Raw genomic sequence first — 24,669 nt, 5'->3', positions numbered from 1 at the left:
ACACGGGACTATATTTAGATTCCCAGACTAAAAGCTCAGATCTGCAGGCGGATGTGCGTGGCTACAGCCCCCAGACGCGAGTCCCATCTGCAGCCGCCCGGCGGAAGGGCGGCCGGGAGCCGCAGCAGCCATTTATTGAGAGCAGGCAGAAGAGAGCCCAGCGCTCCGCAGAGAAGCTGGGCAGAAGGCGGGACAGAAGACTTTTCTAGAAGGGGCAAACCAAGAGCAAGGTTTCCGTCTCTGTGCAGATGTCAGGGATGCGCCTGGCACCGTGGAGCTGTGTCACACGCAGGAAGCCCGCGCTGCCGCGAGGCAGGGCAGGAAGCAGACGTTTTCCCATTTCAGCACAGCACGCAACGCCATCCCGGACTCATCGCCTCCCGGGCCCCCGGACCTGCCCGGCTCTACCTCTGCAACCCGCTGCTGGCTCCTCGTTCCCAGTGCTGCGGGATTTGCCCTTCCCCAGCCACCTCCCGTGCCCTCGCCGCTCCTCCTGCCCTCGGCCGAGGCTCCCCCGGCACGGACCCCGCAGGGAGAAGCCGGGCGCGCGGCCCCGGACCTGCACCGGAGCAGAGGCGGAGCCCGGCAGGTCAGCGCTCTAATAACACGTCTCAATGCACCATTTTTTTTTTTTTTAAAAAAAAAAAGCTCTTTTCTAATTTTACCGAGCCGTCAAGCTTTCCTGCTCAGCGTCAGCCTGCTGCTGGCAGGCAGCCCCGGCAGCGCCTGGCCGCGGCCGTGCAGCTGGAGGAGCAGCTGACGTGGAGCGCGGCGCCGCTGCCCCGAGCCGCCCGCTTTGTCGCTGCCGGGCTGCCCCAGCACCGTGCCGGGGGGCTGGCTGTGCGAGGCGGCACCGACACCAAAACCCCGGCGAGCCGCTCGCTCGGGGCGGTCGTGCACGCTCGGCGTCGCCCTTCCAACTTTCCCTCCGGTTTGCTGCATTTTTTCTTCTCAAGAGTTAGGAGATGGGCTCCGGCAGCTCAAAACATGTTCGGTCTGCGAAGCGTTTTCCCGTGGCGCGCCCTGGAGAGCTGCGGTCCGTCCGTGACAACAAATGAAGGCTCACCCCTGGTTCAGGGCATTACCAGGGCAGCGGTCACGCAGCAGCACTCGTCCCGCAGAAGCCAAGGCAGCGCGGGGCACTCATGCGGGGCCGTGCGGCTCTCGGGGCGAGGGCGAAGCGCGACCACCTCGCTTAAAGGGCTTCGGGCAGTGACAAAGCCTCCCCGTTGCCTTTGTGCGCGCCGGCCTGGCCCTGGAGAGCAGGACAGAAGTCACCCTCGCATTGGGCAAACAGCCCCACGTTTTTAGCATCATTCTCGCAACAGGAGAGGCTATCAAAAAAATTCCCTTAAAACGTACCCTAGAAAATTAGAAGGCTGGGAAGGTGTAAAGATTTTATATAAGCAGCGCAATTCAGTGGTCATGGCCTCCTGGAAACAGGGTTGTATTAGAAAATTGCTACATCACGGCAGCGTTTCACACCCCGTGTTACAGCACAGCGTAGCGCACTTAGCTCCTTTTATCCGTCGCTTCATGAACCCGACATGTGGACATTGCCAAACAATGTGGCCGCGGTGCTCCGCCACGCCGGATCTGCATATCAATGGCCCCCGGCCCCTCCAGCCGGCAGAGAAAGGCGCAGAGAAAGGCGCAGAGAAAGGCGCAGAGAAAGGCGCAGAGAAAGGCGCAGTCCCCCTTTTGTTCCCGGCCCCTCTGCAGCCCCTGCTGCTGCTGCTGCCCCCGGCCCGGGGCATCGCCGTGGCCCAGGCAGGGCAGGAGGAACGGCACACGCTGCATCGACCTGGTTTTGCCCTGTTCTCGTTGGAAACCTTGGCGGTGACCAGCAGAGATCCACCACACAGGGACCCATGCAGCAAGACCACAGCCATCCAGAGGCGACTGACCTGGAACGAGCTGCTTGCTGGGAAAGTCAGCGCCAGGAACGGTGGAAACGGGCCCGCCCGAGCTCGGGGATCGCGTGCTGGGAACAGCGAGGGCTTGGGAAGGCGAGCGGCCACGTGGCGAGGCTCTCTCTCCAGGCCCACAGCTGGAATCACCCGCTGCGCTGTTGTTCCCATCGGGGCCGGCACCGCACGGGGACACGCCAGCAGACACCAAATGGGGTGCCCAGCACGGCCCCCCGGCTGCGGGCTCACCTTGCACAGCCATTCGGGCTGCAGGTGGGTTGGAGGAAGCGAGGCGGTGCAAGCGCCTTTTCACAGCCCTGACCTAAGTGTTTCTCACACAGTCGGTAATTAACGAGATTTATATTTTACGCTAAAATTAGCTACCCAGGCATTTGCTTCCCGCGGCGGTGCCTGAACACCTGTGCCATCAGCTAAATCTCTTCCTTCCAGCAGGGCGCAGGAGCTATAACCGGGGTTTTGCTCCCGCACGCTCGCTCCCACCCTTCCCAGCGCCCCAGCCCGCAGCTGCCCGCGACGGAGAGCAGGCAGGGAAGGAGCAGGTCCCGCACGGCTCCCTCCGCGGCTCGCACGGCTGCACCGTGGTGTTGCCCTGCTTAGAGAACAGAAATGTAGGTAGCTGTGTTAGGTGAACACTCGCATCGCTTCACGGTGTAATGACAGCCAAACTAGGTCAAGCGCTAGCAAGCATCCTTTAAAAGAAGGGGAAAAATATCAGTGGGAGAAGCGATCTCCCAGGGAAGAAAATGTTTGTTGTCATCTACGACACTTGGCGTGCACGGGGCGACCAGAAAAAAATACGTATGTATACACACATATCCACATCTTTTCACAGTTCAAATGGCAGATGGTGTTGGGTTTTTTTCAGTTTAAGGGACACTGAAGTACCTTGGACTAGAGCGATTTCCTCACACGCATTTCATACTCCATCTCCAACCCAAAAGGAGTTTCCACCTATAACACTCTTAAAATGTAATCTGGTGGCCAGCTCTTGGTGCAGGCTGCGGGCGACTTTATTCTATTTCATGGTCGCTCTGCCATGAATAAGAGCGCTTCTTCTGCTCGGCTGAGAAGCAGGAGCACGGCCGGTAACAGGATCCCAGCCCTGCCGGTAAAGGCAATTTGACGCCGCTCGCTAAAAGGGGAGAGGGAGGTAAATTAATTTCTATTACAGAGGACAGGCTTCCTCGGAAGACGGGTGCTTTCTACCGGAACACATCACGCGTCGCGAGCTGGGCACCTGGAGCGGAACACGAGGAAACGGAGGCGGTGGTGGCTTGGTTCAGCTGGGGAGCGGCCGCGCGCGTCCCCGACGGCACCGCGCTCCCCGCGGAGCTCCCCGCGTCCACTGTGGAGCAACCGGACGGCTCCCAGGGGAACTGGAGCGGCTGGCCACGGAGCAGGAGGTTTGGCAAGCGGCAGCACACGGCAGCCACGCGGGCCGGCGGCCTGGCACCTCGGGGACAGCCACGAGATGGTGAGGGCGAAGCGGTGATCCCGGGCGCGCCGCAGTGGCACAGGTCCGTGGCAGCTGGGAGCCGGGTAACTCTAAACTCTCGGTGAAAAATGTCCCCACACCTGGTTCAACGCGCCAGATAAAGCCTCTGCTCCTGTAAAACCTGCGCGATTATCAGCCAAGGCCCAGGTATTCACCCCAAACTGGGTAACGTCGTTTGGTGGGTCTTAACAGTTCAAAGCGCCGATGCGCCGAGCTGAACAGACGCTGCCGAGCAGCTCCTCAGCCGTTCCCCAGGACCGCGTAGGCGCTGCTGAATCCCGAAGCTGATCACCGTGGCAACGGCTCTAAACATATGTGCGGTGACATCAGCTGGGTGCTGAAAGCTGTAAATAGAGGATAATAGCACGAAAAGAAGAAAAAAAAAAACGGGCGGGGAGCCAAGACCTAAAAAACATACTATTAAAACACTGCCTGTAATTCAATGTATGCAAACTTGTTTGCGTCCTCGCTCCCCCGAACCTGGGTAATTACGCACCTAACGGCACAACTGGCTAATTGTCCTAGCGCGGGCTGCCCACACTTCAAGGAGTATCTCAGGAACTCGGGCCTAGTGGAAACCCACCTTCAAATTTCATTTTAAAATTTCGTTTTAAGGATCGCTCCACCCAGCGTGAAATAAGGCTAAAGGGAGCCGGGCGGAAGACGCACCTCCCGCTTAAGGCCCGCGAGCAGTACCCCCAGCTTACCAGAGCTATTTGTAAGTAAAGCCGTTCCCCCGGACTGGTGAAAAACAAGCAGAGTGCTCCCGGTGTTTATCGCTGATGAACGCACACGGGAAGCCAAGCGCTGCTTTGCGTGAACAGGAGCCGTGGCACAACTCGGCTCTGAGGTCGTGCTGCAGGCCCCATGCCCTGGCCAAGAGGAGGAGAAGCAGGAGCAGGCACATGTCTGCGGGACAGGACGGCACAGGATGGGACAGGATGGGATGGGACGAGACGGGACGGGACGGGACGGGAGGGACGGGACGGGACGGGACGGGACGGGACGGGACAAGCTCGCTCCTCAAAGACCGTGCGGACAGCGTGACGGGGCCGCGCATCCCACCGGCCTCACGCTCAGCACCTCGTTTGGATCAGTGCTGCCCGTTCAGGGGGTCCTTTACCAGCCGTCAGGGTAGGACACGGGGACAAAACGCTTTTGTTTCCCTCGCTTTGTTCAACCCGTTCTTCTGCGATCCGCTCAGAGGGATGTGGCCTGGGCAGCGCCAGGAACCTCAGCAGCGCCTCTGCGTTCAGCTGGCACTCGGGGAGGGGGAGAGGGGAGAAACGGGCTTAACAGGATTTGCAAATGTCAAAAAATATCTTTAGCAGGCCCATTTATGCCGAGGCTCGGTGCTCGCTGAACTCCAAAGCAAATCCGCCGTGCCCAGCACACGGCCTGCATGCAAAGCGGGCGCCAGCAGCGCTCTGGCGGCACGGAGCAGCTCTGCTCCGTGGGGAGAGCCGGCTGCCGGGGTCGTCACGTGAAGAAAAGCAGGCGCCAAAACCCCTCACCAGGCACGGTGAAGGCCCCCAAACGTACCCGAGGGGAGTGTGTGCGTGTTAGGCCTGCTAAGAAGAACAGAAGGGAGCTGCTCCTAAAGCTGGGTGCTCGCAAAGCGAGGCGCCCGCCTGCAAAGGGATGGCAAAGCAAGCCCCCCTTCCCTGGGAAGCGCCCTACATTGCAAATAAAAAATAATAAGGTGAGGGAAACTGCAAACCCAAACCTGACAGCTGCAGTAGAAGACGGATGCAGCAAGGAGCCAGCAGCAAAAACTTCCCCCTCCTTTCTTCTCTATAGATATCTTTTTTTTTCTGTCAATTAGAGTTGCAAGGAAATTCAGAGAATCAAGATCGGCAGCGTTAATCGTTACTGCGTGTGAATTTAATTAGCATTATTTTTTAACTACAGGTAATTTACTGCGGCTCACCTAAACGAGAAAGTCGGGTAGCGCCTTCTGATCAGCAGGAAACCGCTAAGCAACAGATAATCCTGCTCTTTGCTCTATGCCCTTAATTTCTGTAATCCATGGTTACCAATTTCAGCAGCGACTGCCATGGTTACTCCCCAGCTCCTTGCCGCGCACGGTGCTGGAGCGGCGGCGGCTCTGCCTCGGTGCCAAGAACAGCACGTGCACCTTCCTCCCTGCCCTGCAAGACAAGCGCCCGGGCAGGGCGACGTCTGCGTGGGGCAGGGGAAGGAGGAGCCGTGCCAGCGGGGTGACCAGCGCCGGGTGCCGCGTCCCCTGCCCGAGGTTCCCGTCCCCCGAGGCAGTGACCAGCCCCTGCGGTCCCGTGGCTGAGACCCGCGGAGCTCGGCGGGGTCCAAGCTTCTCCTGGGGGCTTTCTCGCGCAAGCCTTGGGTGCGAGCAGCCCGCTTGTGCCCCTCTCCGAAGAGGAGCAGGCCAAAATCTCACAGCGTTTTGAACGTGTTTTCTAAGCTGTCCCTCTCCGAGATGCGAAGGAGACGCTGCTGGGCCGCGGGACGACGAGGCAGAGCTCTCCGGATGGGAAGAAGCAAACCTGGCACCGCAACTCGCCAGAGCTGGGCTGCAGGAGGGACAGCAGCAGCGCCGGGTGGCTTCAGCAGAGGCCGGGGAGGGACCGAGCTGTCCCCAGGCGCATACGGTCCCATGGTCCCTGAGCGCAGCCACCGGGCAGCACCAACAAACGATTTAACACATTTTACGCGCTCCCGCCCTGTGAAAGCCTTCCTACGCCCGGAGTTTGCAAGTCCAAGTTAACGACGCCGCACCCGGGGACAGCGGCGACACATCAGAAAGCCGCACGCAACCCAGCAGGCGCCCTCCGTTCGGGGAGCCCAGCCTTGAAAAACCAGCGCTGAACGCCCTCCCTGCCCCGCGCAAACTGGAGCACACGTGCCCGAGATCAACAACATCACGGGGCAGGTAAGCCAGTTACTGGCGGTTTATCGCAGCATCGCCCCACCTAATTGCGTAGCTACGTGGTCAGTCACTTTAATCTGCCGTAAGCGGCTTACGCTCCCCTAGGTAGCTCGGTGACATTGCCCACTGCCTGATTCGGAAATAACAATTCTCTAAGTCTTGCTCTAAAAGGTGTGAAAACCGCCATTCCCACAGCAACCCTGCACAGATTTGGGGACCCGCACGGGGCACACGCAGGTGAGCGGACTCCCAGCAGAGGGTCCCAGCTCCCAGCCACCCCCCTTGCTCGGTGCCGAGCCCGCAGAGGGCGTTCTGCTGGGGAGCGCTGCTCCGAAGCCAAGACCGAGAGACGGGACAAACTTTTATAACCAGACGCACGCCCTCAGTGCCAGCAGCCTATCACATCAAAATGCGTTCCTCATCTTACCTCGAATCACACCCTTCAACAAAAGCTGCTCCTGGTCTTCTTTCACCAAATTCAGCCGTTCCCCATGACGCCAGCGGCACTCAGCTTCTCCCAGTAGCGGGGCCGGCCGCGCTCCACGGCCACGCTCAAGGACCCGTCCTGCCCGCACACGGCTCCTGCGACCGCCGTCCTGCCCAGCCACTGCCCCCATTTCCCCACGGGGGCACGGGGCCGAGGAGAGGCCACCCGGAGGGGCAGGACGCTGGGAGCACTGGGCTGCCCGCGGCATCCTCGGCGCACAGCCCAGCGCCGCCAGCCGCGCGCTCTCCCTTTGTCCCCTGCTGCCGGGGACGGGGCGCCACAACCCGCTCCATTTCTGGACGGCGTTTCATCCTTCCGAATTCTACCGTAGCAGTTCTATGATTTTTTTTGGCGTTGTGTTTTCGAAAGCCTCGCTGGTACCCACACAAACAGGCATAAAAAGCTGCAGCAGTCCGAAAAAACACCCCCACGATTACAGGGGAACCCGTCCCTCCCCACCCCAACCCTGGAACAGCAAAAGCACGGGTTGGATTTTCCCCCCCAGCTACGCAGAGCAGCAGGGGCCACAGAACTCATCTGAAGGCTCCGGGGAAGGACACCAACCGTTGGGTTGTAGCAAACCTTCCTCCCCGCTCGAAAACAACCAACGCTGAAAGCGAAAGCTCGCACCCCGCGGGGCCGCGCGGCTCGCGTGCTGCCGCAAAGGGGATTTTTGCGACTTGCAACACCGGAGAACTTTACCCGGGCCCTACCAGTGAACTCCGGCCACTGACCCCAAGTCAAGCTTCAAAACCATTCCAGACACCGGACCAGACCAAAAGTCATCGGCCGACGAGGCCTGCCTCTGACGGCCCCAAACCCGCGTTCGGGGAGACCGCGGGGCAAAACCCCGATTGCAAGCAACTTTCTTAAGCTCGATTCAAAAATTTATTTTACCAGCTGCAAAATTCATTTGTGCAGTTGCGCACCCCGGTAGGCTTGAATGGGGCGAAGGAGCGTCTCAACTCCCAGCGCAATTTATTATTTAAAAGCAGTAAAATTACATTGCTGATAGGAGAGCCCGGGCTGAGAGCAGCGGTGATGTAATGGGCACTGCAGCGCCTCGCGCCGTGAGCCGCTCGGTACATTAGCGTGCTGGCTGGGGTGGTTGCTCCTATCAATTATTTATAGTCTTCTGGCGCGCAGCCTGGAGAGGGTCACATCGCTGAAAGCTAACTTTATCTTCATTGTTCCCAGCCTCCTGCCCAGCTGTCACTCCGCTCGCTAATTTAATACGCTCAGAGCAGTGTAAAAGGACGCAGGATTTTTGCTCCGCTCCGTCCCTCCCCTCGCTGGCACACGGACGTGCGCTCTCGGCGGGCTCTGGGTCCGCGGGGAGCCGTAACCCCGGGTAAGGCTCGGCCCCGGCCCCCGAAGCCTCCGTCTGGGGCTGCCCCTGCCATGGGACGGCCGAGCCGCGGCGTGCCCTGCGCCCTGCACGTGGCTGCCTGCTGCGTCCCACAGCCAGCGCTACTCGACGCCGTGCGCCGTGAGGGGAAAAGGAGGAGGCTCGCTTCGGCTCCCCAGAAAGAAATGGACAAGAAAAGGAAAAATCTCAAATTTTGCCACGATGCGGCCGATCCCCGCCCTGCACGGCCCCGCGCCATGCCCAGCTCAGAGCCTCGCAAGCTGCTACCCCTAAAACTGTCGCTTTTCCACCCAGCACACAAGAAAGCCGCTCGGCGAGGCTCCCGAGGCTCCAGCTCGCCTCTTGCCCTGCTCACCACAGAACTCCGTTTACCGGGGCCACTTTTGGAACCTGCTTTCAAACAGGCTGCTCCTTTGGGTGGGCATCACCAGGAAAGCAGCTCGGTGTGAACGCGGTGTGTCCCCAGGACATCGCCCAGCAAAGCCCCGGCGCACGGAGACCTGCGCTCGGCCCGTCCACCGACCAGCTCGGTCAGCACCCCACACATCACCCTGGCACCTGCCCCATGCCTCCGACTGCAAGAAAAGCCCAGCTCCAGCTTGAGCAACGGGGCACCTCTCAGGTCTGGCCAGGCAGTCTTATTTTAAGCCATGAGAAGCACCCAGATCTGGCTCAGACGCAGAAGACCATTCTGAGGACAACATCTGAAAACACCACGCAACGACTTCGTGAAAAACACCACCTTTGCACAAAAAGGAAGTTGTTGAGAAAAAAGCCAGCACGGGCCCGGAGGAAGCGGGTTTGTTTGCCCCTCTGGGGCACGAAGAGGGGCCGCAGAAGGGCTCTGCACAGCTCCAGCCCCGTGCCCCACCACGGCACAGGGAACGGCACCGACGGCCACGGGAAATGCTGGGGCCGGGGGCAGAGCAGCTCCAGCAGTGGGGGGGGGGGGGGGGGGCAACAGCCCTCCTGCACTACCTGAATCGGGAGAATTCTGCCCCAAACTCTGAGCTGCGGGAAGCTGCACCAGCCGCGGGAGCAGCAAGCTGGTTCCTGTCCCCGGACCGGCACCACGTCGGGAAAAAAGCTCCCGAGCAGGAGCCGAGCCCCGCGAGAGGCAGCCGGGCTCCGCTCCCACCGGGCTGGTTTCGTGTGGGGCTGTATGTATGCTCCGAATCCAGGATTATTTCCATGGCAACTATCTTGAGAACTTATTAAGTAAAGAAAAAAACAAGAACAGTTTGAACACACAGAACCTACATTTGTAACGTACGAGCTGACTAAATTAGCAGCGCGAAGATTTTTAGTAATCAAAATAGATTATGTTCTAGCAGCTCCATCTCCTCCTTACCAGGGCTAAAGAGAAAAATCAGACGGTAATATCGATGGGGGGAGGTCGCAGATGTTGTAAGACCATGGCCCTACGTCAAGCCAGGCCTTACCCCACGTAAGAGACGTTAACCAGTGCAAGGGCCGCTAGGTAGGGCTGAGTTTCCGAGGGCCGACAGACTTTGTCTGACGGCACTTACTACAGAACCAAACCGCGGGCCCCACGTGGCACGAGGCAGTTATCTAGTGCAGAAGTTCATGGAATCACCCCAAAGCGGCACAGAAAAGGCATCGTTTGCAGCCCGGCCCTCCCGGGCCATGCGCAGCACCGGGTGCCGCTGCCTCCCCCATCGGGCGGCACCGGCACCGCTGCGCGCAGCACGGCGGCAGTGGGGGCGCGACGCCACCCACGGGGGGGGCTGGGGGAATCAGAGTTCTGGGAACACTGGGGAGCCAACGCTGCCGGTGAAGGCGGTACCGACCCAGAGCGAGATGTCGGTCAGCCTCAACGGGAATGATCCGGAGAGGGCTTTAAAAAGAAGCGGTTAAATGAGCCGTTGGCTCAGGCCAGCCGGGGAGGCTCTATGCGTTATTGATTTACCTTCGAACAACTTGGGAGCTCATTTCCGAGGGTTTCTAATGGAACCCGGATTTTTCTCAGTCCTAATCTGCCTCGTGAGGTTGAGCCTCCTGCAAGGAAATGCGATGGCACGGCCCTAAGACGGCAGCTGGCAGAGGTACCACGGCCCCGTCCACTTCACGGAGACGGCGCAGCGGCGACGGGGTTTCAAGGCTGCTCCGGGAGGCTCTTAGAATTAAACGGAGCGGTGAGAACACCAGGGTGGAGGTGGCCTTGCGAGGGCCCAGAGATAACGCTGGAGATCTGCAAGTCCAGGGAGTCATAAAAACAGAGGAAGGTTACGAAAAGTTTATTTTTTTGCCGCCCCAGCCTGCGCACACCACCCGTAGCCCTTCTGGAGGCGATGCTGATGAGCGGTGTGAGCAGAGAGGAGGCAGTTCGGAGCCGCAGCTCCGTCGCCTGCTCAGCCACGAAGGCACAAAACGTTTGGGCAAGTCAGATCTTCAGCAACCGCAGCTGCAGGACACGCAGAGTAATGCTTTGGTTTCTATTCTTAGCAAGGCACGGCATCGAGACAGCACAGCATATGTACAGTCAGTAAACAATTCTTCCATATGATAATCAAAGCCATTCGAAAATAGTAAATTTCCATCTGAACAAGCGAAGATCCGCGCTCACCAGCGTGTGCGGGCCCCGGCCCCGTCTGCGCGCGGCCAGGGGCCGGGCGAGGACCAGGTGAGGCCGTGCAGGATCCGGCCGATGGCCCCAGCGGGTCCCGGCCCCAGCAGGAGCTCAGGGGCACGTCCCGAGCAGGAACCCGCAACCCCAAATCTGCAACCCCAAACCCGCAACCTGTCACAGCAGCAAACGCTTCTGAACGTGGGGAAATGCCTTCTCGGTGAGCCACACGCACAGGCCAACACTGCAGCAGGCTCAGCTGCTGAAACACTGGTCTGGTTTGTTTTGTTAAGCAGGTGATGATATTCCTTTATCTACCCAAAGTGAAAAGGAAAATGTTTCTTCCCAACCTTCAGAGAAAAACATCCCTTTAGCACAAAACCAAGCAGGGAATATTTAGCCCTAACGGAGGCTTCCAGAAAGGCCTGAGCACAGAGAACAGTAGCTAGTGGCAGGAAGGAAATTGTAACGTTAGCTGCAGACCGACTCCACACGCAGCTCTGCACCGCTGCACACAGACAGGGAGCAAAACGCTCGGTGCCAAAGAGCAAAAAACAACATTTGATCCTCAGCTCAGATAATTTCAAAATCCATCCGCAGATGCGTCCCGCCTTACGACAAATGAAAACCAGGGAGCGATGGCTACGCAGCGATTAACTGCAGCCGCTGGCTCTGGCGTTGGCAGCATCTCGCCGGAGAACGAGACCGGCGGTGGATGCGGCCGGCCGCCTGCAGGCACCACCGCGCGCGGCCCCGAGCGCAACGCTTACCGCGGCTCGAAGCGCGCCCGGCTCCGTCCTCCCCTCCCCTTCTGTCCTGTTTCTGCTTCTGCTCCTGCTCCTGCTCCTGCTCCTGCTCCAGCTCCCGCCTGCAGCCAGGCCCCCGGCCGGGCGCGGGGACCGTGCCAATGTCAGCGTGACCCCGCAGCCGCCGCCGCGGGTCGCTTTGCGGGGTCACGGCGCCAAGCGGAGCGGGACGCGCGGCGCCCACCTCGCCCCGCGGACGGGGCCACCCCGGCGCCGCACCTACGGCCCGTGGCAGGGGGAAGATCGCGCGTGAGGGGCTCCGAGCACATCTGGCAGATCGAGTTCCAGCGTCGTCGGGTTTTTTTCCTGCTAACGGAGCGCCGGCAGCAGAGCCGGCAGGAAGTTCCAAAGACCATCGGCGCGCGCCCGCAGGGCACCCAGTGCCGGTAAGGCGACCCCCGGCTGCGCCGAGCAGCAGTCGCTCGCGGCAGTGTCACTTATTGCACGAGGGGAGCGGGTGACCTGAACGTCTCCCGCAAGAATAATCGCCTGCCGAAGGCGAGGGCTAACGCCTCGAGAGGGGCCGCGGCTGCCTCCTGGGAGGGCGACGCTGCCGCCCCGGGGAAGGAGCCTTCGAAGGACCCGCGGCTGCTGCACGGAGCTCCCAGGGGCGGCCATCGGGGAACTCGGTGCCGCCTGGAAACGCAGCCGGACTTCTCCTCTTGACCAAGCCACGCTCCCCGAAGGATGCGCCCCCGGTGAAGGGAGGCTCCAAGGCAACGGAATGCAGTTTGCTGGAAAGAAAGGGGAAAGCTTCAAGCCTGACATAAGCCAGGGCTCGGATTCCTCCCCAGCACCGTCGCTGCGCCGCAGATAAGGCTGCGTCAACTTTTCCATTCCAACGCTCTCCCCTCTAAGGTTCACAGTCAGAGCGAAAACGTTTTGGTCAGGTGGAAACTTCACACGCAGACTCCCCGGCCAGGGAGCCGCCGGCATACACGAAGCCCTTGGTTCGGTGTAACCCACCGAGATGTGCTTTCCCTGCACCGGGAAGGGAGAAGCTCGCCTCTCCCCCATGAAATTCCTGCCATTCCTGCACGGCAGATAACCCCGCAGCCCGCCTCATTCCCGGCGGCAGCCCCGCAACGCACCCGTGACGATGGCAGCGCGAGGTGCTGGGGCACGAGCAGGACAAACCTGACCCAGCAGCGGGCGTGCGATGGAGGCACCGCGACCTGGCCCCGGCTCCGGAGCACCCCAACCCCACGTCACCGGCCGGGCACCGAGCTCAGGCCTGAGACGTGGCTTTGGAGAGGAGGAAAGGCTCCGGCCACGCAGGTTTCTCACCCGCAGCACCCACCGGGGGCTGCAGGAAGGGGCAGGACGCGAGGTGCCAGCCAGTGCCCGGAGCAGCGGGGTGCAGCTCCCTGTGCTGCCGCGCGTGCCGCAGGCTCCTCCGGGAACATTTCCCTGTTTTTGCACTGTGACGGAGCGGGAGCCAGAAAACCCAGCGCGCAGGCTGCCAGCTCATACCCGTGTGCCATATTTTCTTTATCTTTTTTTTTATTATTATTATTATATTTTTTGAGATTCTCCATTTTTAAGGAAGGCGCTGATGTCTGCGGCCAGGGGCTGCCGGCGGTGTGCCCGGGCGCCCGTCCCCGTGCCGGCACCGCACCGCGCGCTGGGGCCGTGCCGGGGCCCGGTGACGTGCGTGGGGGATGGGGAGGTATTTCGGTACCAGCGAGCGCCGCGTCCCCCCCCCCCCCCTCCCCGCACGCTTCACTGCAGTTATCCCTGAAGACAGAAAAATTTGTGCTTGTTTTTCTGCTGCTGCTGCTGAGCAGCTAGGAAATATCTCCCGCTACGGAGAGCCGGATAAAGCCCTGGCTCCTGGAGCAGCAGCAGCTGAAAGCAGCTTCCCCCTCCCGTCCCCACCACCACCACCATCCCCATCGCAATTTCAAGACCTTGAATTTACGGAGGCTGGAGTGAAAGCGACATCGGCGCGCTTGCCAGCCGCAGAGGAGCTCTGAGCGCTGGCGGTTTATCACGTTTCCCCCAGCAGATACGCGCCGGGGAGCTGCCTGCGCCGGCCGGGACTTATCGCAAGGCCGGGTCGCAGCCGCTTCCTCCCTCCCTCCCTCCCTCCCCGCGAGCTCCGGGACCCGTCTGCGTTCGGCCCCCGCGCACGCGGCCGCCGCCAGCCCGCAGCGCGCCTTCCGGGGCAGCCGTGCTCAGCCGAGGGCTTGGAGCAAGCCCGGGCTTCTCTATTTCCAAGTTCAAATGAAAAAAATAAATAAAATACATGTTTGGAAAGGAGAACAGCCCGGCCGCGTTCTTCTTCCTCTTTTAGACCTCGGGGTGCCGGAGCATGGCGCGGCTTTCGCCCCCCGACGCCGCTCGCGTGCCCTGCGCGGGGCTGGAGGTCCCCCCTGGCTGCGGCGCGGCGCAGATGCCCCGCCGCAAACCAACTTTGTTCTTTCTGGAGGGAACAGACAGATTGCAGGAGAAAACTACAACCCAGCCGCTGCCAAATCCCACAGATTTAGTTATTAGTAGGCAATTAGGAGCCGTTATTAACGCTTCCTACTACGTTAAGCTCCATTTGCACCGCATCTCCGCGCCAGCCCGGACGTCGCAGCCGGAGCCGCTCTCCAGCCCCGCGGCGCACGTGGGGCCAGGGGTGGAAAACGGCGTCCTCCTGCCCACGTCTCCCGGCCCCGCAGATGTGCTTCATGCACTTGTCTCGCAAAATAAAATTGGAAGTAAAAAGACAGAGATTAGAAAGGGGGGGGGGGGGGGGGGGGGGGGGGTAAACAAGAGTGCCGCCGCACAAAGGAAAAACAATTTTGTTCTTGTTTTTTAGCTCACAATCAACATCGAAGCTATTCAGGAAACTGGTGCGCTGCCCTCCAACCAACTTCAATTAGGGAATTCAAAAGCAGCCAGACAAAAGAATGCCTGGGAGTTACTGCACCGCACCGCGATATTTTTAGCAAGAGCTGGGAGGCTGTTTGTGGGACGCCGCTCTGCTCCCGCTGCATTCAGCCTTTGTATTTACATTCGCAGGACAGCTAAGATTTACTAGGTCAGAGGGAAGGGGAGACAAGAAGCCGCGTGCGCGGCTCCGATCGTTTTGCTTTCTGACGCTCTCGGAAGGTATTTCAGGGAAATCTGGTCGGCTCCAGGGCGAAACAGGACGAGCTTTGCCTCCATGCGCCTCAGAAGCAGCCCCGGGTCGCTCCTCTCCAAAGGGCGCTTCCAGCCGCGGTGCTGCTGCCCCCGGCGAGTCCAGAGCCCAGCCCCGGCCGTGTCCCCCCCTGCTCCGGGTCAGCAGATGCCAGTCAGAGCCCGCAGAGCGGTGACACCCGCTGACACCCGGTGACACCCGGTGACACTCCTTTCGAGGCAGGCCACGGGCTTTGTCGCGGGAAGACAATCGCCAAAAACAAAGGGCCACAGGAGTCGGCCAGATCCCCGAGCTAGAACGAGGTCTGGGTGAAGAGGAGCGCGACCAAGCCCCCGGGGGGGCAGGGGGAAAATGCTTGGGTTTTTTGGGGAGCTGTTCCCCCAGGAGCCGCCGTCGGGCACAGGGTGGCCCTGAGCGGAGCGGGGCGGCCGGGGCGAGGGCCGGCTCGGGGTGCTGGCGGCCGCGCTCCTCCAGCGCAGCCCCCTCTTCCGCTCCCTCCCACCACTGCGGCAGCGCAGATGGCAGCAGCGTGACCTCGCTGTTCCTGCCTCCTTGTTTTGATCCTGCAGCCTTGATTGTTCAGGCTAATCCCACACTCCGAGCCTTGGCTGCCAGCCAGAGCTGTTATTAATGGCACAAAAGCTTCTCATTCCAGCTACTTCTACATCCGCTAATGCTGTTGTTCCCTTCGCTCGCTCCCCCTCTCGCCACATTACAGGCTGGAGCTGGAATACATTTTCCGAGGGGAAGAGCCCCTCTCCGATCAGCCCCGCGCACCGAGGGCTCCGCCAGGACCCTACGAGACGAGCTCAGCACCTCCGGCAGCAAGCGGCGGTGCCGGAGCCGTCACACCGCCCTGCTCACCCCGGGATCGTCCCCGAAGCAGGGAGCAGTGCGGGGACGTGGGGAGCTTCCAGCAGCCCCTGCGGAAGGCGCAGGGCCCCCGGGAGCGCACAGGGCTGCCCGAGGCCGGGGTAACCAGAGGCTGGATGGAGCCCGAGGACGGTGGCGCCGCACGGCAGGCGCCGGCTGCTCAGGTGGCACCGGGACGCCGCTCGTCCTCCTGCCCCCGCTGTAACAACCGCTAGGTTCAGACGGGTGCTGTAAGGCTCTAATTAACACCACGCGCTGAGCAGAGGCTTCGAACTCTCCGTAATTTACCCCTTCACGTGCCAGCCTCACAGCGCGCCTGCTCGTCCCGGTGGAGCGAGGCACCAAAAAGAGCCCGTGCGGGGCCGGGAGCCGTGCCCAGGTCCAAGCTCTCCGTCCCTGCGCCCCACAGCCCCCCACAGCCACCCCTGCCCATGGGGGGGGTCCGCAAGGGCGCAGTCCCTGCAAGCAGCCAGGCACGAGCCCGCGGGTCCGGCTGCACCCCGACAGCAGGTACACGTACCCCGGGCTGCGGGAACGCGGTGCGGGCACCGCTCCTGGGGGCATCTGCCCAGCTCTGAGAGCGGGCTGTCGTCCTGCCGAAGGGATTCCCTCTTCTGCCCTCGCTGCTTTTCAAAAAGCTGGGAGGGAGGAAGGCTCCCAAAGTCATCTCCGGCCCTTTCTATAGCAACCCCGGTGATCTGCCCCCTGCAAGAGGCGCCGAGCAGCTCTGCACCCCAGCTTTGCACCGTCCGAGTAAATCTGACTCAAGCGAAAGCTCGGGGACCCGCCGGCTGCTCCTGCTGCCAGCAGCGGCTTCGTGAAAACCCCGCTGGGCAGGCAGAGCTCGGGCAGGGCTTTGCACGCGCCTGGGATTAACCCCGACAAACGGAACATTTTCTTGAACTGCTCAAATCCCACCCCCTGGGTACGTGCGGAGCCGGGCGCTGATCCCCAGCACCCCGGGCTGATGGCGCGGGTGGCCGCCCTGCCCCGGGGGGGCTGCAGGTGGCCGCGGGGACAGGCGGGCTCGGGGCAGGGTAGGTGGCACGCCGGGAAGGGAAAGTTCTTGCCGAGCGTGAAACCATTTCCCTGCCCCGCCGGAGGAAACCTGGTGCCTGTTCAAAGACACCGGGCTTCGCTTCTGAGGGTGCAAGAGGCTGAAAATAATCTTTATTTTTAAACTGCTTAACGGTCATGGGATCAGGCAGAACAGAAGGAGAAACCCCCTCGGAGGGGATCGATCCTTCCGGGGCTCAAGTGGCACAAAGGGCCCCCAGGAGCAGCAGCTGGGTGACGGGCCCGGGGCAAGCAGGGCTGCACCCCGCAAGTCCTGGGGCAAGGAACCGCGGGGTCCTGCGGCGGGCACCTTGGAGAGTCTTACGAAGTCTTACGCAGCCTTAAGGGAGATACTTGAAGTAAGAACAGCAAAAATAGGAAATAATTCAAACTAATAAAATCAATCATTTCCAAGGCCGAAAGGATTTGCTGCAATCACCTCAGCCACCAGCCCAACAGGCGACAGGGCTCCCCACGTTGTCTTCTTTCACCTTCTGCTGATGCAAACCGACCACAGCAGATGTAAAGCCTGCATCCCGTCCAGCCACCCGCAAAAACCAGGCGCCGAGGGTCCTGAGCGTGCTTTGACATCACGTGGAGACCGCTGCCTTGATGCTTGCTCGTCACGTCGCCGGCACCCGTGGTCACTTCCTAGGGGACGCAGTGGGAGGGCCCCGGGGTGCCCCCATGACGCTGCCCCCACCGGGGACGAGGTCGGACTGCAGGGTGGAGGTGCTCTGCAGACTGCGACCACGAGTGGCCGAGCAAACAGCTCTTGGGCTCTTGGCTTCTGGCGTGGCCATGGCACCAGCTCCCGGTGAAGCCACGGTTCATGAGATCGTTCTCCAGTTCTGCACGCGCATCCTGCCCCGAAGTTCGGCCCTGCGAGCACACGGGCAGGGGAGAGCGGACAGAACAGGGTGGACGAAAACGAGCGATCGTGGTCCGTGTGATCAAAGGGCACAAGCACCGCGGAGATAATCTGCGTGCTGCCCTTCACAACCAGGCAGCAGCACCGACCAGATGGGTCCTTAAATGGGATTAAGAGGAAGACGGCACGACGACATCCAGCCCCTTCCTCCGGGGCTGGAAACTCGCCCCACTCGCGGCCGAGGAAGGCTCCGCCGTGGGGAAGCAGCTCTCTGCTTTCGCCTCCTTTGTTCTTCCCAGCCGCTTCCTCCCTCCTGGTTACCTTACAAACCTGCCATCTCTGGCAACTCCTCTTCTCTGGCAAGTCTTTGAGGTGCACATTATACAAGATACACAAAAATAAATTGTTTTTAATCCTCCAGACTCTAGTGCTTCCAAACAAGGATCTTAAAGAGCTTTACAAACAATGGATTAAGCCTTAAGACTCCCTGTGAGGTAAGGAAGCGCTGCTTTTACGGACGCCGAGGAAGGTGAGCGAGGCTGAAGGGTGAAGGAACGCAACCCCATAAGCAGCGCAGCCCTGCTTCCGCGCAGGCGGGCACGCGCTGGTCTCCCACCGATCCATCATCCACCCACGGATACCTTTTGCCTTTTTACTCCAGGCTCCGAAGGACTGAAGGACACCGTGCGCGTCTCCAACGCCAAACGCACGATCCCACCGCTGCCTATCAGGACTGCTATTACGAACGCGTGGCCAGACGCAGCCCCGGGGGCTGCAGCAGCCCCGGGGGTCCCTCCTCGGCGACTTCCAGGCAGCTCACCGGGTGCGACCCGGCGGAGGAAGGCACCTCCTGCCTCGCCCCCCGGCCTTACGGCAACGGGGGGGGGGACACGGGCTCTGCACCCTCAGACTGCAACCGCCACGCATCCCTCGTGCGCATCCCGGCCCGGGAAGCCCGTACGCTCCTTCCCAAATATATTTTGCATACATCTTGTAAACAAGTTTTACATCCTTTTGATCGGCTCTGCAGACGGCTTGTCCACGAGGCGGGGAGGGGGAGGGAGACTTCCTGTTCCAGCGCTGCAACCGCTCCGAGCAACGCGCCGCGTGCGCTCGGCTCCTGCCCGCCCTGCGAGCAATGAGGAAATTTTCTATTTTGGTGGCTTTTTCATCACGTAGACGTAGCAAACGGGCCGCGCTCCAGTCCAGCACCGCTGCTGACCTGAATGTATTTTTTATTCGTTTTAAACCGGCAGAGCGATTTGCCGTTTGGAAAAGCCAAAACTTTTCCTGGCTGCCTGGCTTCTGGGTTTCCTCGCCGTTCATCTGAAAGCAGGCATTTTTTGCAACGAGCCTTGTTTACAGGAAAATCACGCTTCTGCGTGCGGCGAGGCACACCTTCGGGGCTTCTTGCCGTTGCTTAGCCGTTGAGGACAAACCCGGTTCCTGCCTGCCCACGGGCAACCAGCCAAACGCTCACCAGCTGACGCCTCGGGGTGCCTCGCGGGGCTTCACGTGCCCAAAGCCCCTCCGAGGACCGACCGGGCGACCTCCCCGCGCGCCGGTGCAAAACCACCTGGCTGGTGCCGGCGGCGTGCCGCCAGCCCAGGCTGCAGACGGCCGGTGCCTGCCTCCGCCGGGAAGCAGCGAGCAGCCGCGGGCTCCCAGCCCCAGCGCCGCTTCCAGGAGCCGCCCGCGCTCTCGTGACTCCAGCTCACCCCTTCCACCGCCGCCCCGTGCCAGCTCGCACGAGGAGCTCGTAAAAGCAGCAGCGTGCTGCAGGCGGCCGAGCTGCAGCCCGGGAATGTTATGTAGCCGGTTACTGACGGCGCTTTGCGTATTGGGTTTCAAACCCGACGTGCTTCTACACGCTCCACGTCAACAAGGGGGGGGTGGATTGTCAAAGCAGAGGGAAGCCTTCCTAACGCGAGTTCTTAGCTGTGCAGCGGGCTACCAGGTGCGCTGCGAGGGCCCTGCAGGGCTGTTCCTGCATCCATTTCAACCCTTCCTTTTTCAGAACAGCCCCGGTTCCTTTTCCCATCGTTTTCCCATCGTTTTCCTCCACCATACGCGGTCTGCGAGCGGGCAGGAACGCCTTGCGTCCGTCAGCGAGACGAGCAGCGGGAACCTGGCAGGTTTCAGATCCCGAGCAGGGAGGAAAAATAAACACAGGATAGATTCTTCTGGGTTAAACCACTGCCAATTCAAGGGAAAGCTTTTTTCTTTTTCTTTTTTTTTAACAAACAGAACATATTACATGAAGCTGTGGGTGTGCTACTCTTACAGATGCTCTCCGTGAACCAAAATTTGCTGAAATTATTACAGAAACATTCCACCACCTCCCAAAATAAGCATCTCTGTGTATCTTTGCCTGGTTAAACGATGAAAAAACCTGCCTAGCGGAGCAGTTTCCATTTCCTAGCACACTCCTACCAGGGCTGCGCTCGCAAGTAAACGCACCGACCTCTTCTCAAAGAAATCAGTGTTTGCCGCTCCTTAGAAATGTGCAGGGCTCTGGCTCGCTTCCATTTCACCCACTTCTGAATGCGGCGCTCCCCACCCCCAGACAACCGCCCCCTCCCGCAGCATGACGGCTGCCCGAAAGCGCCGGGAGCGCCCCGGCTCCCCGGGGAGGCCGGGCTGGGGCGACGGGCGGAGGGACGGGCATTTGGGACCCACTTGTTGCAGGGGCGCCTCCCCCGCGGCCCAGCTCCTGCTGACCTCAGAAGCGCCGTTTTTTTCAAGCGCTGCCCTCGCCCCAGCTTTTCCAAGCCATCGTTTTTGGCACGTTTAATTCTTTCTTATTTTTCCTGTGAAGGAACCGCGGCTCGAAGCCCTTCCGACGGGTTCTTGCAGTTACTAGAAGGATCGCCCCGCAGCCTCGCTCTGTTTTTCTGTCACCGCTGATGTGGTACACAAAGAATGAGATTTTTCAATTTGTTTTGTCTGCGAGCCAAAAATTCCTTTTAATGGATTGAATGTGGTGCCTGTGCTAGTCTCTCACCGTTCCAGCCCAGCTCTCACTTACAACAGTTACTGCCTACAACGTGGAGCTGGCCCCCTTTCGCAGCAAAACAAGGCCAAACCAGCTTGAAAGCATGTTTGGAATCTGGAGATTAATTCCATGTAAACTAACGCATCCAAATGTCTTTGTACAGCTTCAAAAAGAGCTGCCTGATCCCCACGAGAAGTAGGGCAGCGCGGGCCCACGCGCTAGGACGGGGAGGTGGCGAGAGCCGCCTCCATTTTGAAGCTCTTCGCCTGCGCTCGCGACCATTAGGGGACGAGCGCCCGGCCGGGCGGCCGCACCGCGGCCCTGCGCCCCTGCAGCGGGGCAGAGGGGCCGGGGCCGGGGGGGGGGGGGGGAGCCCCCTGAAAAAGCCTCCCGAAAAACAAAGGAGCGGCTGAGCCTCCGCGGAGGCGGGTCAGGAGGTCGGGACGGCTCCCAAAGCTGGCCTCTCCCCGGGACGCGGGCGCTTTTGTTCGCCAGAAAACGCTGGGAGAAACAAAGCTGCGGGAGGACGGGGAGGGGTGGGGGGGGGACGCGCCGCTCGCCGCCTCTGCGGGACGGGCTGGGGGCTCGCGGCCCCCCCGGCAGCAGGGCAGGCACAGCCCCGGCCAACGGCTCCGTGCTGCTCACCGCCGCCTCCCTCCCTCCCTCCCTCCCTCTCTCCCCGGGAGATAAATTATTCAGAATGAAACCATTTTAAACTCTGCTGGGATGCTGAGCGAAGCTAAGATGGGTGGTGCCGCGCAGGAAGCCGCGAGGGACGTTACCAGAAACCCGCGCCTGCTCGTACGGAAAGCGGCGAGCGCGTAGGGCGGCGCTGGGCCAGCCCCCGCCACGCAGCGTGCCTCGCCTCGTTCCCACGCCTCGCGGCGTCGCCGGCGTCAGCAGGGATCCAGCCCGGAGAGCGGCGCCGAATTTCTGGCGGCCACGCGCCGAGAGCGGCGCGCACGCCCGCGGACAGGCCGCCGGCCTCATGCGAGGCCCCGCAGGACGCGCACGCCGCTGCCCGCCCGGGGGGTCCCCGGGGTGGCCGCAGCGGCGGCTCCAAGGCAGCGCGAGGTGCTGAGCCTCGGGAACTGTCCTGCAGCCCTGCCCCAAGCCAGCATCCCGTCTCTCCCAGCTCCCGCTTCACCATTATTTTGGTAACAGCCAAGCGCCCGCGTGCCCACGTTTTCTCCCCGCTTGCGCGACAAAAAGCGGCAGGGCAGGGTTTGCACCGTCGTCGCCCCAAGCGGGCGGCGCGATGAGGGGCAGTGCCCGGAGCCTGACGGCCGCCAAAGCCCCCGCTGGGTGCTGGCACTGCCTGAGCACGGGGAGAAGCGAGGGGCAGCGGGCGGCGTGGGCAGGATGCGGCCACGCGCTGGTGTACGCTCCGCGGGCGCCGGGCTGGCATCACGCGGCCCCGCCGCACCGATGTGCCTGGGTCGGCAAAGGGAGCATCGAGGAAGAGGGAGCTCAGGGAGGAGGCAGCTCAGGCGGCTTTGTGTGGGTTTGTTTTAAAAGGAGGAGACAAAATAATTAAACGGCCTGGAAACTCTTCTGCATTAAGAGTCGGCGCAGCGCTGAGCAGCCAGCGCTGACAGCCACGGGTGAAGCCCTTGAAGTTACCATGGCAGTTGATGCAGCTGCTCGCCCACTCCTTCTTCAATAACGCGGGATTATTTTTTCAATGCAGTTCAACTACAAACAAGCAAACGCCGCTGAAGGGAAAAGTACTCGCTCGCACCACGAGAAACCCTCCGCCCTTCGTCTCTGCCCCAGGCAGGCAGCGGAGGAGCGGGCGGCAGGCAACGCGCAGCCAAGGCAAACACGCAGCGCTCAGCTTCGCTCTCGCCCTCGCCGGGGAGGGAGGAAATTTAAGAAGCAGATTCCAGATTTCGGCATCCATCTCGGCTTCCCTCCCCCTCCCGACCCGTCGCCCCCTGGGCCCCAAGCGGCCATTCAGCTGCTCCGTCAGCTGAACGCTGCTGCGCTAGCTTCCTCCCTCAAGCCCCGGCCCAGCAAGCCTCCCGGCACGCGAGACGTCGGACGGGAAAGCCAAGTCTTCTCGGGCTGCGCCTGGGCTCCTTTTAATTAAGCGCGCGGGCAGAGAGCCGCTCGCACAGAAGCGTTGGCTCTGCGAAGCCCAAGCCGGCAGCACCGGCAGGGGCAAGTCGGAGCAAGACGAGACCCAAACAAAGGCAAGCAAACACGGGCTGCGAGGGAGGAGCAGGATACAACCGCGCTGACCTGCCCAGCTATTATTTTCGCAATCAAGCCGAGGTCTAGAAACTCCTACGGCCAGCGCGGAGGCTTCGTGGGCCCGGGAGCTGCCTTGCAGCGGCCTGCCCAGCGCAGCCAGCCCTTCCCCACGCGCAGGCAGCGCTTTTAAAGCGCTCACAGGCTGGATTTGGCGGCAGTCGCTTCCAACAGGCAGCGGGGGCTGAGGGGACCGTCCCCATGGCAGGCACCCCGCTCCTCGTGGGACCTGCCCGCGGCCCCGCTCGGGGCTGGCGGCACAGGGGTGGCCTCAGCGGCGCATACCGCTGCCTCCGCCCAAACACTGCTCCCAGCTCCTAATCCAGCGTAAACCGTCACAGCAAACGCTCGCGCTACAAGCCTCCAGGCTCTACCAACAAAGCCGGGCTTGCACGCGGGCTGTGAGAACCGGTTCCATCAGCTGGAGGAGCCGCGGCCGCGCTCGGGGAGCACGCTCGGGCTTCGCAGGACTGAAGCGAAAGCAGCCCCCGGCTCCGACACCAGCCAGCCCCGGGCAACCCGAGCCGGGGAGCACGTTGCCGCGCCACAGGCCAGGAGGGAACGGCCACCGGGGACCTCTGGCAGGGGGCAGCTCCGGCCGAGATGGGGACACACGGCGGGGCCGTGGCGCCTTTGTGGCCGTGCCACGTCGGTGCTATTGTTTCTCGGCCTCCCCTAATCGCCGCGCTCTGCCCGCCGCCGCGCTCAGCTGCGGCTCTTTGTGCCTCCCTCCGCCGCCTTCTGCTTCTGTTTGTCCTTTTGATCCCTGCCTCGCAGCCCGCGCTGCCGCCCCACCCCCTGCCTGCTTTCCACTTTTATTAGGGTGCGAGGAACAATGCCTCTCAGCTGCGGGGCTTTGGGGCTGCTGGCGTTATTTACCGAGAGATCCCCCGCCTCCCACCGAAATAAAGCAGCGTTTTTACCTCCACCGAAGCACTCCCTGGTTGTTTCCAGGTGGAGGCAGTTAAAAAAAGCTGCCGGCACATTAAATGCATAAAAACGGGATCAGGAGCGCAGTCCTTGGACAGACAGACAGAGACGAACAGCACAGTTTGTAGAAGTTATCCCGGAGCCTGGTCGTAAAGCAGCCGCGGGCCAGATTAACGCCGTGCTGGCTCCTCGTGTGCGGGGTGCCCTCCACGAGCACATTTTCCTGGACCAGGCACGACGAGCGACCGCTTGCTTTCCCACCTGACTTCCTCCGGCTCCAAAGCGGTACTCCAATTAACGCACGCCCTCCAAACTTTTAATTTCGAAGCTCTTTGAGCCGGGCAGCCGAGGGCAGGTGCGAGCGCACAGCCCCCAGCTGCTGCCCCAGGCTGCGCAGCGCCGCCTGGAAAGCCCGAGGTGGGGACGGAGACGAAAAGCAGAGCTCAGTGAAAGGGCTCCGCCAGCCCGGCGCAGCCTTCCGGATCCCCCGGCATCACAGCACCGCCGCCGGGAAGGGAGCAGAAGGGACGAGGCTGCAGGGTCTGCAGAGGGAGAGAAAGGAGAGCGGTGCCCCCGGGAGCGCCCCGGCACCGCACGACCGCAGGGTGCCCACGGGAGGCTGCCAGGGCGCCGGGACGCTGGGCCAGGAACTCAAACACTTGGAGCCCTGCTGACGCCAAGCACACGGTCAGGTTTTGGGACGAGGGAGGATGACCGCGGAGGCCTGGGAGCTGCCCAGCAGTGAGTGCAGCGGGAGGGAAAGCTTCGCACGCCGCACGGCTTCCTCGGAGGGGATGGGGATTAACTGGGTAGATCACAGCCCTCAACCATCCACCTTTATTTCCTTGCCATCGTTACGCCTTAAATAATTTAAGGCAATACACGACCACCAACAGGCCCTGATTTCAGTCAAAGAGTTTCCGTGGTTTTTTTCTGTTTGTTTGTTTTTTAAGGAGAGTTGATTCCATAAAAATACCT

At 61.3% G+C, this 24,669-nt stretch overlaps 1 protein-coding gene across 5 annotated transcripts in view; it reads right to left on the bottom strand.

Annotated features, from left to right (window-relative positions):
* Positions 1-24,669, bottom strand: part of ANKRD11 (ankyrin repeat domain containing 11) — a 124,181-nt gene that overhangs the window by 48,212 nt on the left and 51,300 nt on the right. The window contains exon 1 of one of the 5 annotated variants that reach the window (XM_080552138.1): positions 13,491-13,587. The exons of the other annotated variants lie outside the window; for them this stretch is intronic. The gene's annotated coding sequence lies outside the window, so the exon portion shown is untranslated. Of the gene's footprint in view, positions 1-13,490; positions 13,588-24,669 lie in introns of those variants that run through there. 5 annotated transcript variants of the gene reach the window in all.

The sequence above is a fragment of the Anser brachyrhynchus genome (assembly GCF_964034855.1).
Source record: "Anser brachyrhynchus genome assembly, chromosome: 12".
NCBI lineage: Eukaryota > Metazoa > Chordata > Aves > Anseriformes > Anatidae > Anser > Anser brachyrhynchus.
This window is presented reverse-complemented; position numbering and strand designations above follow the sequence as displayed.